Source organism: Dysidea avara, chromosome 11, assembly GCF_963678975.1.
Source record: "Dysidea avara chromosome 11, odDysAvar1.4, whole genome shotgun sequence".
In the NCBI taxonomy this organism is placed as follows: Eukaryota; Metazoa; Porifera; class Demospongiae; order Dictyoceratida; family Dysideidae; genus Dysidea; species Dysidea avara.
Window position 1 is genome coordinate 14,357,949 of NC_089282.1, and position 13,362 is coordinate 14,371,310.

General features: G+C 38.2%; 1 long non-coding RNA gene across 1 annotated transcript in view; it reads right to left on the reverse strand.

The window, feature by feature from the left end:
- LOC136239149 (uncharacterized) overlaps positions 1–13,168 on the reverse strand; it is a 29,251-nt gene extending 16,083 nt beyond the window's left edge. The window contains exons 1-2 of the long non-coding RNA XR_010693370.1: positions 12,716–13,168; positions 12,558–12,661 (exon numbers count right to left, since the gene is read on the reverse strand). This is a non-coding gene — a long non-coding RNA (uncharacterized lncRNA). The remainder of the gene's footprint in view (positions 1–12,557; positions 12,662–12,715) is intronic.
- Positions 13,169–13,362: the final 194 nt, after the last annotated feature.

The window sequence follows — 13,362 nt, forward strand, 5'->3', positions numbered from 1 at the left end:
TCCCTGTGCCCATCAAAGCTAACCCACATGGAGAGATATCAGCTGATCAAAACCAGATGAACCTGCAACCACAAATGCTGTAGTATGCAGAGGGCAGCAGAGAGAAAGACAGTGCACCTTATCCAGGCCAGCTGCAGAGTACGCAAAGGAAAGAGATAGTCAATATATAAAACGGAACTAATGTGTCTTGACCCATGTTCCTTACATAGCTATTATAACATTCACAAAATGCGCAGCGCAAATTCACAGATTGCGTCTAACAAACTCACAGTAGTGGCCGCGCATCTTTTAATTGGGCGTGCGCTTCGTATTTTCTTGGCTGCACGCCTCACTACTGTGAGTCTTGATATTCATAATTGTTTTTCTGTATACAAGAGATTGCATGCATGTGTTAAAATTGGGGACATTGGAAACAGCTGAAATGGAAAATTGAAACTGAAAAACTGAAACTGAAAAACTAAAATTGGTCAAAACTTCATATTAAGAGGTACTTCTTAACAAAGACCACCTCTGTAATAAGACCACCTGTATAATAAGACCGCCTCTAATAAAACTACCTCATTATAGTAGTTATGTCAACAAATATGGCCAAGGATACTCAATGTAATAAAGTATCAATCAAATCAGTCAGTACTTAAAAGCTGCAGGGTTGTACGAAAGGATATACTATCTTACTGTGCCAAGGCCTAAAGTCCATGGTCATGTCACAAATGAAAATGGAGCAATTGCATGCATAATTTACTCTGCTGATACTTGAATTGATAATGGATTTCTCATGAATTGTGTATGATTTAAGAGTTGCATAGTTAAATTATTAATTGTTAAGTACTGACTGATTTATTGATTCAGTGATACTTTATTACATTATGAGTACACCTTGGCCATATTTGTTGGACCTGCTCGACATAACTATTAGAGGTGGTTTTATTAGAGGCGGTCTTATTATACAGGTGGTCTTATTACAGAGGTGGTCTTTGTTAAGAGGTACCGGTTAATATGAAGTTTTGACCAATTTTAGTTTTTCAGTTTCAGTTTTCTTTTCCATTTCAGCTGTTTCCAATGTCCCTAAAAATTGCTGTGTTAACAGGAGGGGTATATTATTGGCAGTGGATATCCGTCCAGCAGTCACGTGAATAAAAAAGGAAGTGGTTACTGAATCCAAAGGTTTTTATATTCGCGTCTAGTAGTTTCCCCGAGCACTGATTCAACTTTAGGGGACTCATCTACTAGTTTCCCCGAGCATTCGACTTTAGGGGACATGAAAAGTAACATTAGCGTTAGGGTTACGCTCCGGTTCAGCTTTGGTTTCTTCTTCACCTTCAGGTTACTGACGTTCTTCTTACTAAATATAGTACCGGATAGCGGGTCGTACCCATCTTGACGTAAAAATGCACTTAATCCGAGGGGTCCGTCACGGGCTGGAATCCCGTACAAGTCATTTGGAATCCCTCGGAATCTCGCACAAAATCTGGAATCTTGCCTTGGAATCTGGAATCTTTTGGTTGATTAAAGTCCGTGAATTTCCGAATAATTCCGGATATTCTAATAGCGTTCAACTCGTGGTATGCAGCTCGAGATGCAGCTATAAGCTTGTTGGCCTGTTATAACTTGCCTTGAGCTGTTAATTTCACTTCGCTTTAAACTTACTGTGTCTATATAGGTGTTTAAGAGCTTTTATGGATTCAACAGAGCACGAGTGTAGAGTCGAACTGCTGAATAGTCGAGTCTCGAGTTTTGCCGAGTCTGTAGTTGAGTCTCCGATTAACAGCGAACCACAAGGCGAATCCAGAGCCTATCCCAGGTACAGCGAAGTCTACAATGAGTAGCTAATGAAGTTTAGGTGCCGAATTAGGTGCGAGTTGAACACGAAGTTGAGCAGCATTGTCTGAGCTCGCAAGCATTCGAGGAGAGTGTCCGAGGCACTGATCGTCTATCCAAGAGAGTACCTCGAGGTAGCTGTTACCTTTCCACGCATTGCTGTAGGGCTAGCGTGTCATTAATTTTGTTTGAGTACAGGATTTTAATTTTGTTAATTGGATTTCAGTAATTTAAATATTTCTTGGAATCCGGAATCTTGCCTGAAATTTCGTGGGATTCGAAATCTCGTACAGGATTTTAAGGTCGTGGCGGACCCCTCGACTTAATCCCATGGGGCTCCCATTGGAAGATTTAACGTGAGCAATCCCATGGGTCACTCATGGGAAGGAAAAACGTCACTATACCCTTGGGTCACTCATGGGAAGATTTTACGTACTTTACGCTCACGTAAAATGCTGGTAGAAGGTAGGATATACACTTGATAGCCTTACTCCTGGGAAAGATTTTACGTAACTTCGTAAATCACATGATACAATCTAATCACGTTATACAATCTAATCACGTGAGCATTGTTAAACGAGATTCTTTGTTAAGAAATCCTCATGTTGCAAATCACCTGATACATGATACTAAGGTCACGTAATGCGTAATGCAAATTAATCACGTGAGCATTGTTAAACAAGATTTCTTGTTAAACAATTATAGTATTGTGATGTGTGCCTGGTACTGCTCTGGTTTGGAAATCCTCATGTTGCAAACCTTGTGATACAAAGGTCATGTGATGCAACATGATCACATGTGAATGAGCTGGAAATTATTTTGAATATATAAGCTTTGCATGCATGCAGCTATATTAATGATGTCTAAGTCAGGATCACTGGGTATTTAACATAAAAACTGTCAGTTTGTCGCAAGAAAGTATACACTACACTTCCCTACTACTTAGTTACTGCAATTTATGTCAGGATCATCAGGTAAAATGAAAACAGTATGTTTGTCACAAGGAAAGTATATACTACACTTCCCCACTCAGGGGCAGATCCAGGGGGGTTCAAAGGGTTCCATGAAGCCCCCTTTTGGCTTTTGGAAGTCTCTTACTACTCTATTAGAGCAGTCACAGTATTCTTTAGAGGAGCAGTGTAGCAAGCTATCTATGTAGTTATAAATATAGCTAGCTGGTGAGGGGTAGCAGGTAATGAACTCTTTTTTTGGTCTTCCACTCACGACTGTGCTGAAATTACAATTCCAGAGTGGAACCCTCCTTTTAAAAAGTCTGGATCTACCCCAGCCACTTCTTAGTTACTGCAATCTATCACCAGGTAAAATAAAAACAGTCTGTTTGTCACAAGGAAGGTATACACCATATACTTCCCACTCCTTCCATCATATGAAATTACTGTCCCTTTGTATCACTTTTATAGAAAACTTCATTTTAATGCTTTTCCCCACCAAACTCAAGTCAGGTGGGTTGTAGATGACACCAATATCATTCTGTGAGCTATATGCATATAATTAATTATCAAAATGTACATGCATTATATTATACAATATTGAGAATTATGCCATATGTGGCTGGATCTGGGCCGAAGCCCTTTCTCTGGCATGTCTACTGCTGTAAATTTAATATGATAGCCCGTAAGTTCACGGATAAAACCACCTGCTACAATGCACTGCTATGTTTCTTGTGAAACATGCATGTACATAACTAGCCATATGCATAAGACATAACTGATTAAGTTGCACAAAACATAATTATTGTATAAAATGTTCAAACTGATATGCCTTCTTCTACCATTATACAGCCTTACAGATACGAGAAACACCATTGCAGTAAATCTGGCCACTATGGAAATACATACCATTTTGTTCAAGATAAACATGATAATCAGCATAGAAGAAATTGTATGTGCTAACAAACTGACATTTTGCACTGCCAGTGAAAAGAAATGGGACATAATCCATGATGTGTGCATACATTGTATATAGGTACTGTGGTATGCCAAAGGCACCAGCTAGTCGGGCTGAAATGATGTTTAACAATGCAAGCTTGTAGCCTTAACGATTATCAAGTTACTTGATTGAAGGAATCAGTCAGTTAGTCAGTCAGTAGAAAGTTCTACTGGATAAAAAATTCATATCAATCTAGCATAAGTCACCAATTATCAGCAGGTACCAATTATCGGCACTTGTAAATTATACAGACTATGGAATATATGAAGTTACGTAAAATAATTATGCATTGAAAACCAGTATGCTTTGATTCTTACCTTATCTCTCGAACGGCTGGCCCCATCTTCGTAAAACTTGTGTGAAACAGAGTTATCTAAGGACTGTATATCCCACAAACTTTCACAATGAACCAACAAGGCACCAGAAAGGTATTGACGAATTTGCAAAATCTGCCGATAATTGGTCAATCACCAAAGTACAGAATGCCGATGATACATACCCATTCCGATAATTGGCACATGATACGCTTTGCAATTTCACTCACAACATGATGATCACTCACATGAGCTATTAAAATTTGGTGTGCTAAGGGACATCAAATTTTAAGAGACAGCTCTATTGAATAGTGCAAACCGGAAGTTCATATAATACATCATTCCAAAAAAGAATTACATTTGCTAGACAAAATGGTGCCAATAGTTGGTGGCTTACGCTATTGGAATTGTTTCAGGTTGCACTGAAGGCTTTTGGGCTTGACTATACGTAACCAATACTGCCAAGGCACCATGCAGGTATATTTGTGAGGCGGGTTTTGGGGTGATGTCTTGGCCAGAAAACCTCAAACTTCCAGTATTGTAAGTTTGAATAATAATAGCTAACTGTTATAAAGTATTTTGTATGGGAGGATCAAAGGCACTGACTGAGGTTTATTTTCAACAAAATACAGCATTCTTTTGAAAAACAACCCAATATTTAACACTTTGAAGAACAAAGCTAAATATTTTCTTCCTTTACACTATTTAACATGCTTACCTTTACTTTTTTACATTGATGACATCATACATTAAAAAATACTATATACCAGTTAAAGTACCATTTAGTGATACTGTACAAAAGATACTGTAGAGTACTCATTGTTGAGACCGCAGGCAGCATTACCCTCTTGACCTCACTACTCAAGCTATATTACAATATAACTCATGTAATTATGTAGTAGTTACCATGTCAAACTATGTACATTGAACACTATAAGTCCACGCATGAGATATACATGCATAAACATACTTTATGATATACATGCCTTGACAAGCTACTATGTGGTCTACTGGAAACCGAAGGTTTAGATCTGCGCATAAGATAAATAGTAATAATAATAATATGCAACTCTGCAACTATTTTTAAATCAAGCAACACAGCATATCAAGACTCATCGAGTCATCAGGCCAAGGACTGAGACACACTCAAAGCAAAAGCAGCCACTACCTAAAGTCTATTATAACAATGAAAACCCCGTAAAGTATAAATTGGCCCACTATTGAAGCTATACACAGACCTTTTTTTAGTCATGGTAAAGTCATCTTGCTTATCTGGTGGACGGGTGCATTCTGCTTCTTGCTGATGTCATCCTTTTGGTTGCAGTCTCTTGCTTTTTAGCCTGACTTTTGGTTATTGTAGGACTCTAAATGTCCCAGATTTACAACAACATATTTAGTACAAATGGTTTTGTCCATTTTGTATAGATTAAATAATGCAGGAAGTAACGATTGTGGAGTAACAGTTTTGCAATCTCTAATCTTCCATTTAACAGCATTGGCTGATGATGGACATCTCTTCCAAGTATTAATATCCATGTCAGCATGATTTTTATGTAGCATTTTGAGGTGTTGGAACCTGATCCACCATTCAACCTATTTCTTAGCAGCAGTCCAATTGCAGTTTTTGTCCAGAAATTCCACCTCTTTCAATGACAATTTTTTTATAACAGTAAGTAGAGTTTTTACAGATGATTGCGAGTACAATATTAATACTGTAAAGTATTCTAGTGCACTAGGGCCATCGCAGTGTGTAATGGCTGTAGCAATTTTGTGAATATTTGCTTTTCTTTAACCTTTTGCATACTATGAACAACTCTCGGCTGTCACGTACACGGTGCCAGGATCTGATCCAATGCACCTTGCAACCTTTCAGTAATTGCATGGCTGAATCTTCTCCAACGCTCCTTTTTAATCCATTTATTTCAGCATCTGACAAATCTGTCACTATTCCCAAAAGGGTTTCAGTTGGCTGGAAATTGGGATGATTCGCTTTGTATTTTTAAACATTTTGGTGAAAGCAAGTGCATGAGCGCGCATCACTATTTTGATGGGAAAGATGTACCTAGCCACCACTTCCCATTCCATCAACTTCTTTCACTACATGAAACATAGGCCCACTATCATCATACATACTATTAGGCAGGGTTTGTGATCTTTGTTTTTTTGTGTTGGTGCACCGTTGAACAACAATCACCACAAAATTCTTGCTTACATTCATCACAATTGTATTGAGCCATCTCACCACAAATTTCACACTCTTTAGCACCACCAGATAAGCATTGTTTGATTGACACATATATGTTTGAATCATGTAAAAACAATGGGGCATCTTCTTGCCTTCATTAGTAAGAGTAACAGGGGCGTAGGCAGGATTTCCAAAAGGGGGGTTCTGCCCTAAGTATAGAATTTCGTAGGTGTGCACATGTAAACACGTGTACACGTGTAAACATGTGTATTCTTATAAATTCATTCGCAATAGCGAGTAGAGGTACTTGAATTCCTCTGCCTGAAGACCTGTAGCTACCCATTTCAGTGGATTTGTGTAAGTTAATTCAGTTCTAGTTAACCAGTATCACGATTTAAAAAACTGAACTCTGAAAAGGGGGTTCGTACAAACCCTTTGAATCCCCCCTGGCTACGCCCCTGAGTAATTTGGCTGCTATGAATTCCCCATTCTTGCTCTGCTAATTGTTTCATACTACTTGAAACATTTGCAGTCGATGTAAGATTGCAAACCAATAACTCAGAGGTGGGACCATGTAAAAAAAATTACCTCTCATTGATACACACATCTGCAGAAGAAATATGTACACAAAATAGAATTAATTCACCATAATTATTTTGTTCTGCTACAACATCATACAATAGCAATACATCATTTCAAGGCAGCCACACATCAAAGGAGGAAAGTACTAGATGATGACCACTGGATGGACTATATTAATAAATTATCATCCAGCTTTCTTGTTACTCTACGAAACACAGTATCATGACTTGTCAGTTATGCAGCATTTTAAACAAGATTCGTGCCATTGAAGCCAACACAGTAGGTATTTTGTATGTTTGTGCAAGCCTGTTAACTGTTGCTTGAAAGACTTTTATTCAGATTGTTGCTGTAGTGAAACTACTTTAGCACTAATGAAACCAAAGTCTAACTCAACATAAGTTACAAGGAACAGTAGCGTAGCCAACAGAGGGGGAAGGGAACTGTAATTGTCTTCTCCACCACTAATTGTCCATCCCCAATTCAACCATTGCTGTCACACAATACTGAGCATCTTGTGGGTGGTTGCCCCTTAGTACATGTCAGTTAAACCCCACTTACTGTACATATCTAAGTACAAGTGGCAGTACAGGATATCATTGTTAGCTATTACACAAGGAAAGGAACATACGTACCATAAGCATTGTATAAATCCTTTTCACAGCATACTCTTATAGGACACTAACTGATTTGTGCCTGTACATATTGGATATAATTAAATATAACTGGTAGTGTTATATGTGATAATCATTGATGATAATAGAACTTTTTATGCTAACTTGTATAGCTCAGTAAATGCATGAAATGTCAAGTTCTGATCACACCTACAACATGAAACATCATCCTTCACCAAATCAATATCCACAAAACATTATGCAAAATCAAAAATATCTTCCTGGTTTTTAGGAACTGTAAAAAGCTTTCTTCAAATCTCAACCCTCTATCAGCATATAAGAAAAGTATGCTTAAACTATGGGTTGGATATATATTTAGCACAGTGGCGTAGCTAGCCCAGAAGGATTGGTTGGGCACCATTGTATCCGTACAAGCTGCAGCAACCATGATGTGCGAAGCACATTATCCAGCATGCTGTACCTAGGAGGGTCTGGGAGCATGCCCCCACAGGAAATTTTTGAAAATTACATGCTGAGATTCAATTTGGTGGCATTTTACAGCTAAAATTTGTCATCTCTAGTAAGACACTAGCTGTATGTATGTTTTGTTTACAATATGATTATTAGTTACGTAGCTTCATATTGCACCCAGTATTGCACAATTTAGCTATAGCTAGCTACGTACAGTGAGTACCTGAGTTGGTAGGGCACTGGAAATGATTGGTTGGGCCTGCTACCTACCAGTACCCACCTTAGCTACACCACTGATTTAGCACTTATGTAAAAATGTTGTCACTTGTGTAGGCACCCGCCTATTATGCTCAAAATTGTACCTATTATGCTATGCTGCACTGCTCAAAATTTTTACCTATTGTGCTCAAATTTTGCTCAAGCATTTCCCATGTTTTACTAATAAATTTGCAGTTATGAGCACATAATAAGTGGCTGAAGCACATCTCTGCTCTTCAATACTGCATGTGACAGAACAGATTGATATACTCTAATAGAACAGTCAGGTGCCTGGTTGTTCTATTAGAGTTATTGACTGTTCTACTAAAGTATATCGATCTTTTTCTATGATATGTAGTTTGACCATCAAGGATTTGTAGTATGGCTGACATATTCTTCCTATTAAGCTAGCATTATGCTCAATGCTTTCAGGCATCTATTATACTCATAATTATGCCAGCATAATCGGCAGGTCCCTACACTTGTGTAAAATGTGAGAAATTTTGGGTTGGATGCATACTCAGCACTTGTAAAAATGTGTGATAACTATGATTTTGACAAAATTGAGCTGCTATGCTCCAGCTATACAATTACATGTTTTGTTATATGACAAGCTACATAGATGTTTGTTGTAACAAACATCTTCCCAGGAGTAAGGCTCTCAAGTGAATCTTGATAAGAATGTGTGGAAGCTATAGGCTAGGTCATGCTCCATAGTAGGGCAGCTTAGCTGGTGGAAGTGGACACTCTGGACAAAAGCACCAATATTTTTTCACATACTACCCAGGTCGGTAGCTTTCCATTTTTGATAGGAACCAATTCATCCAATCACCCTGAGGCAGTTTGCTAAAGCATTTTAAGATGGCTGCTATGTTAGTAAAATGGCTTTTTGTTTATTTCTTCCTTAGGCATTATTTAAATTGCTACTATTTTGCATCAAAGTATGGGGCTTACTTTGTGAAAAAACTTGCTTTTTATTTGAAGTCAATAGCTTGTTCCATTGCAGAGTTGTGATCATTTATGTAAACCAGAAACCCATCAAATTGGTCCTGCCCACGCATTTGATTACAAATGCATTGAAGTCTGCCTAACTCCTGATCAGTTCATTATTAAGACATGTTAGGGTTATTGTAGGCATATAATTATTCCATGTAGAATGTTACCATAGAAACTAAACACTCATCTGTTACCATAGAAACCGAAAAGAAACATTGAAAACACTCAGTATAGTGTTTTTAATAGCCTTGTAATCTATATGTAAAATTGCACAAGTTATAAGCTCTTTATTCATTATCATGATAACTCAGCAAATATCAGAAAACAGTTGATGATACCTGCCTGTACTGTTTACAAAACAGAACACAATGAATCAAAATCCAACTAAATACGTACAATCAAGAATGATAATTTACTAAATTTTACTGTATTAGTGATTTATCAAGTATCGTCACGCTCAGTATTAGGTATTGTGTGTTTCTCAATCTAAGCAGTGACAGTTACAGAGCTCTGTGCGCTACCAACCAGCTTTTCTGCATGAACATCTGCCACTCTTACATTTACACTTAACTAGTTCACTACAAGCTTTAGCAGCTATAGGAATTGTGCTCCACACTCACTGAACACATCAAGTGTCTACCCCCAGCCTTCTGGAGGTGAGTTCTGTTGCTCATTTTGCTTACTGAAGCACCATATTGCAGCTTGATATGCCACTCATTTGGTATGCTGCAACAGTGCTTCCTGTGTTGGGGCAGCATCTCCATCACCCTACCCTTGTTGCAAAATAAATCCTTTCTAGCTTTATTCACATATTGTAGCTCACTTGTTTTGTCATACATTAGTACTATAAAATGTTCTAGCAACCTGAAATGTGCAGAATCAATATCTATAATAGATAAGGGTGGACTGCCACATAGGCCACCCATTCTGATATCTTACCTTTACCATAAAGCGAAGATGAGTGTCACAACCTGTGAAACTACAGTATGTATATGAAACGCTGGTATATAGAGCAATAGATTTCTCTGTACCAAGCTTTTGATAGATAGCACTTAATTACGTGATAAAGTGTTTGTCAGCACAAAAGGCTGACAAAAAGTTACAAGATGGTGGAACTTTCCAATTGAAATTTGTATCAACAGTGCAGTTGCTGTAGCCATTCATAAAAGCTTCAGATAATCAGCTTTGTGTCAGCTTCTATTTTGATTGTTGAAAGAGAACTTCCATGAAATGGCCTTTGGCTGTGGTACTTGAGGGATTGTGATCAAGGTTGTCAAGTGCATCAACAGTAAACAGACAATTTACAACTCCCTTCTCTTCATATATATTCCTTACAAACAGCAGTTGTTAACTGGCTTTCTATTTCAAGAACCCTGTCTTGGCTTGTGCACCTAGACCTAAGTCATATAGATGGTTTACTATCTACTTTCTCTGTGAATTTTCATAGAGAAGCAATGGAGGTTGTCTCTCCCATAAATAACGAGACTAAACAGTAGCTGGTGTGTGCTTACTGAAATTAAAAAAGAGTGTTTGTGAGATTGTGAGGCTTACCTGTGAATCGGCAGAATCTTGACATTATAAGTCAACACCATTATTTTAGTATCATGGATACTAGGGTATGTTGCTGACAACCAGGTGGAAACTTACCATGAAAAGAAAAACCTTTGTAACATGTAATGTCTTTTCACACAATCTTGCTAACAATACCATTTAATCTTGTGTGGTGCAACCTGTTTTAATATCTCCTGTATATATACCTTGCATAATTTTATTATTGTCATCATTTTGTTTTTGCTCTTGTGGAAAATGTGATAGAACTTTCTCCCCATATCAAACTCTATTTATCTCCTTCTAAACACCTAGGTCATACGGTGACTGGATTTGACAAAACCTGGCTTCGATGCACAAAGTTTTGTTAGGAGATATGGCGATTTTAAGTAATCACTGTGTAGTAACTTCCCAGTGCCTACAGCTGTGCAAACAAAATTTGTACCAATTATTCATCTATTTACTAGCTATCACTGTGGTGTATAAGTTTCTGATACCCAAAATATGCCCTGTTTTGGGCAGCTTTTTTTGAGCGGGTAATGATATCACAGGTGGTAGTAATAGGGGCAGTGGGTGAGCTTAATATATGTAGGAGTATAAAATGGAGCAAGAAGACGAATGAAATCCAGATGCCATGCTTGGGCCCTCATGGCCTCAAATCATTCCAAATTGATTGAGAACACTATTGGTGAGCTCTCTGTGAAGTCCCAGCTCACTACACACCATTACAACAAAGCCATGGCCATTTAATGGCACCAATCTTCCACTCATGGCTTTGACAGGGTCGGAAGAAAGCTTCTGCAGAAACCAGACTTGCCAGTATTGAAGGAAATACAGAGTGGAATATGATAGTGTATTAGACCAGCAATCTATTTCTGGTAAAAACATAAGTTTGATTTTTTGTGTGTGGAAGCCGGGTTATATGAAATCCGGTCACATATAACCTCGAGCTTTTTCCATACAATTGGTAAGATAAGTAAGACAAGACATGACGAGCCATCTTTTCTGTTGACCGGCATCAGACTTCACACCTGAAATCGAAAATACTGCTTCCTACAGTAGCTTGAATTTGGTATGCTCTCGTTAATTTCTCATTGCTAAGTTTACATAACAAGACTTATGCCATACTGCCTTGCTTTGCACTAGTTCTTCAGTTGTAATATCATTACTGAACATTAGGACAACTAGCAAAGTTCCAAGCAAATGAGAAATGAGTTGTATACTACTAACAGGTCCTGTCTCCTTTTTGTATTGAGTTGGCATGTCAGTGATTCCTTTGTCTTTTGCTGACAGATCAGACACATACTCCAATCCATATTTAAAACTTTAGTTTAACTACATCTGTTTATTTAACAGCACTTAATGTCAACATACAGATAGGTTATTTATCTTAGAAAGTACTCAAAATCTCAATCCCACAAACAAAAGGTAGCTGTCAATGGTAACCATATGTGTGAATGCTTTACTACAACTGGTTTTTACCATTGTGTAATATAATATTGATGCTATGATGAGAAAACGCATGGGAACACATGTATGACTTCATGTTAACTTGATTTCATTACATCAAGTACTTTAAATGCATAAACAAATGGGAAACCATAAAAATACTATCTGGTTCCTATCAAAAATTGAAAGGTGATAGGGTAGACAACATTTGGAGAAAGTTTGGTGCTTTTGTCCAGAATGTCCACATCCACTCAAAATTTGCCAATAAGCTGCTCTACTACCAGGTATACCAATCAATGTACTCCGCCAGAATGCATGGTGTTACATGACAAGCTAGCTATATAATTATGTAAAAAATTATAACTTAACACATACCTCAAATTCATAAAAATGAAAGAAGTGTTGGTAGGGGTTTGTTTCCGCCACTTGTTTCAGTGGCTGCTCACCATGCTTCTGTCAGGCAGAAAGTAGTGTACAATCTAAAAATAGCTAGTTGTAGTTGCATTGAAGTAATACAATAGTAGCTAGCTTACCCTCGCACGACTAAGCCGGGGAATTGTATGTAAGTATACTGCAGCCACTACAATAACTAGAAGAGCTATTCCGAGAATGATACCAGCAGCCACAAGGGGGTGTCACTCAGGCTCTTGCTGTAAGTAGTTCTGCGACCGCGGTCAAACTCTAAGTCAACGGTCAAGGCCACTAAATAGCTCTTACAGTGGGTCAAGGGTCAAGACGATACGGAAGGTTCGAAACCCACAATCGAAAACTATACGTAGCTATTATCAAGTTTACGGGATTATACGTAACTCACAAGAGGTAAGGATCTCTAAGAAGATGTTTTAAAGCTCCAACAGGCATTTCGCCGTAATTATAATGATTTTTCTCTCCCAGCTGCTGGTAGCACGCACTAAGAAAATATTATACTAGGTTACAAGCGCAGGTGCGTATAGGAAAATAGAGAAATAAGTGTAGGTCAAAAGTTCGACAAGAAATGCTTAAGTCACAGGTCAAAGATGATAATTGCTGCAAGTCAAGGGTCAAGGTGAAATTATCTCCGGTCAAGACTTTGACCGCGGTCGCAGATCTACCTACAGCGTGACACCCCCTTGAGCCAATGGCTCAGTATCCACAGAGCTACTGGGTCGCGCGAAGCAAAGAGGATTTCCAAAGCAGAGCA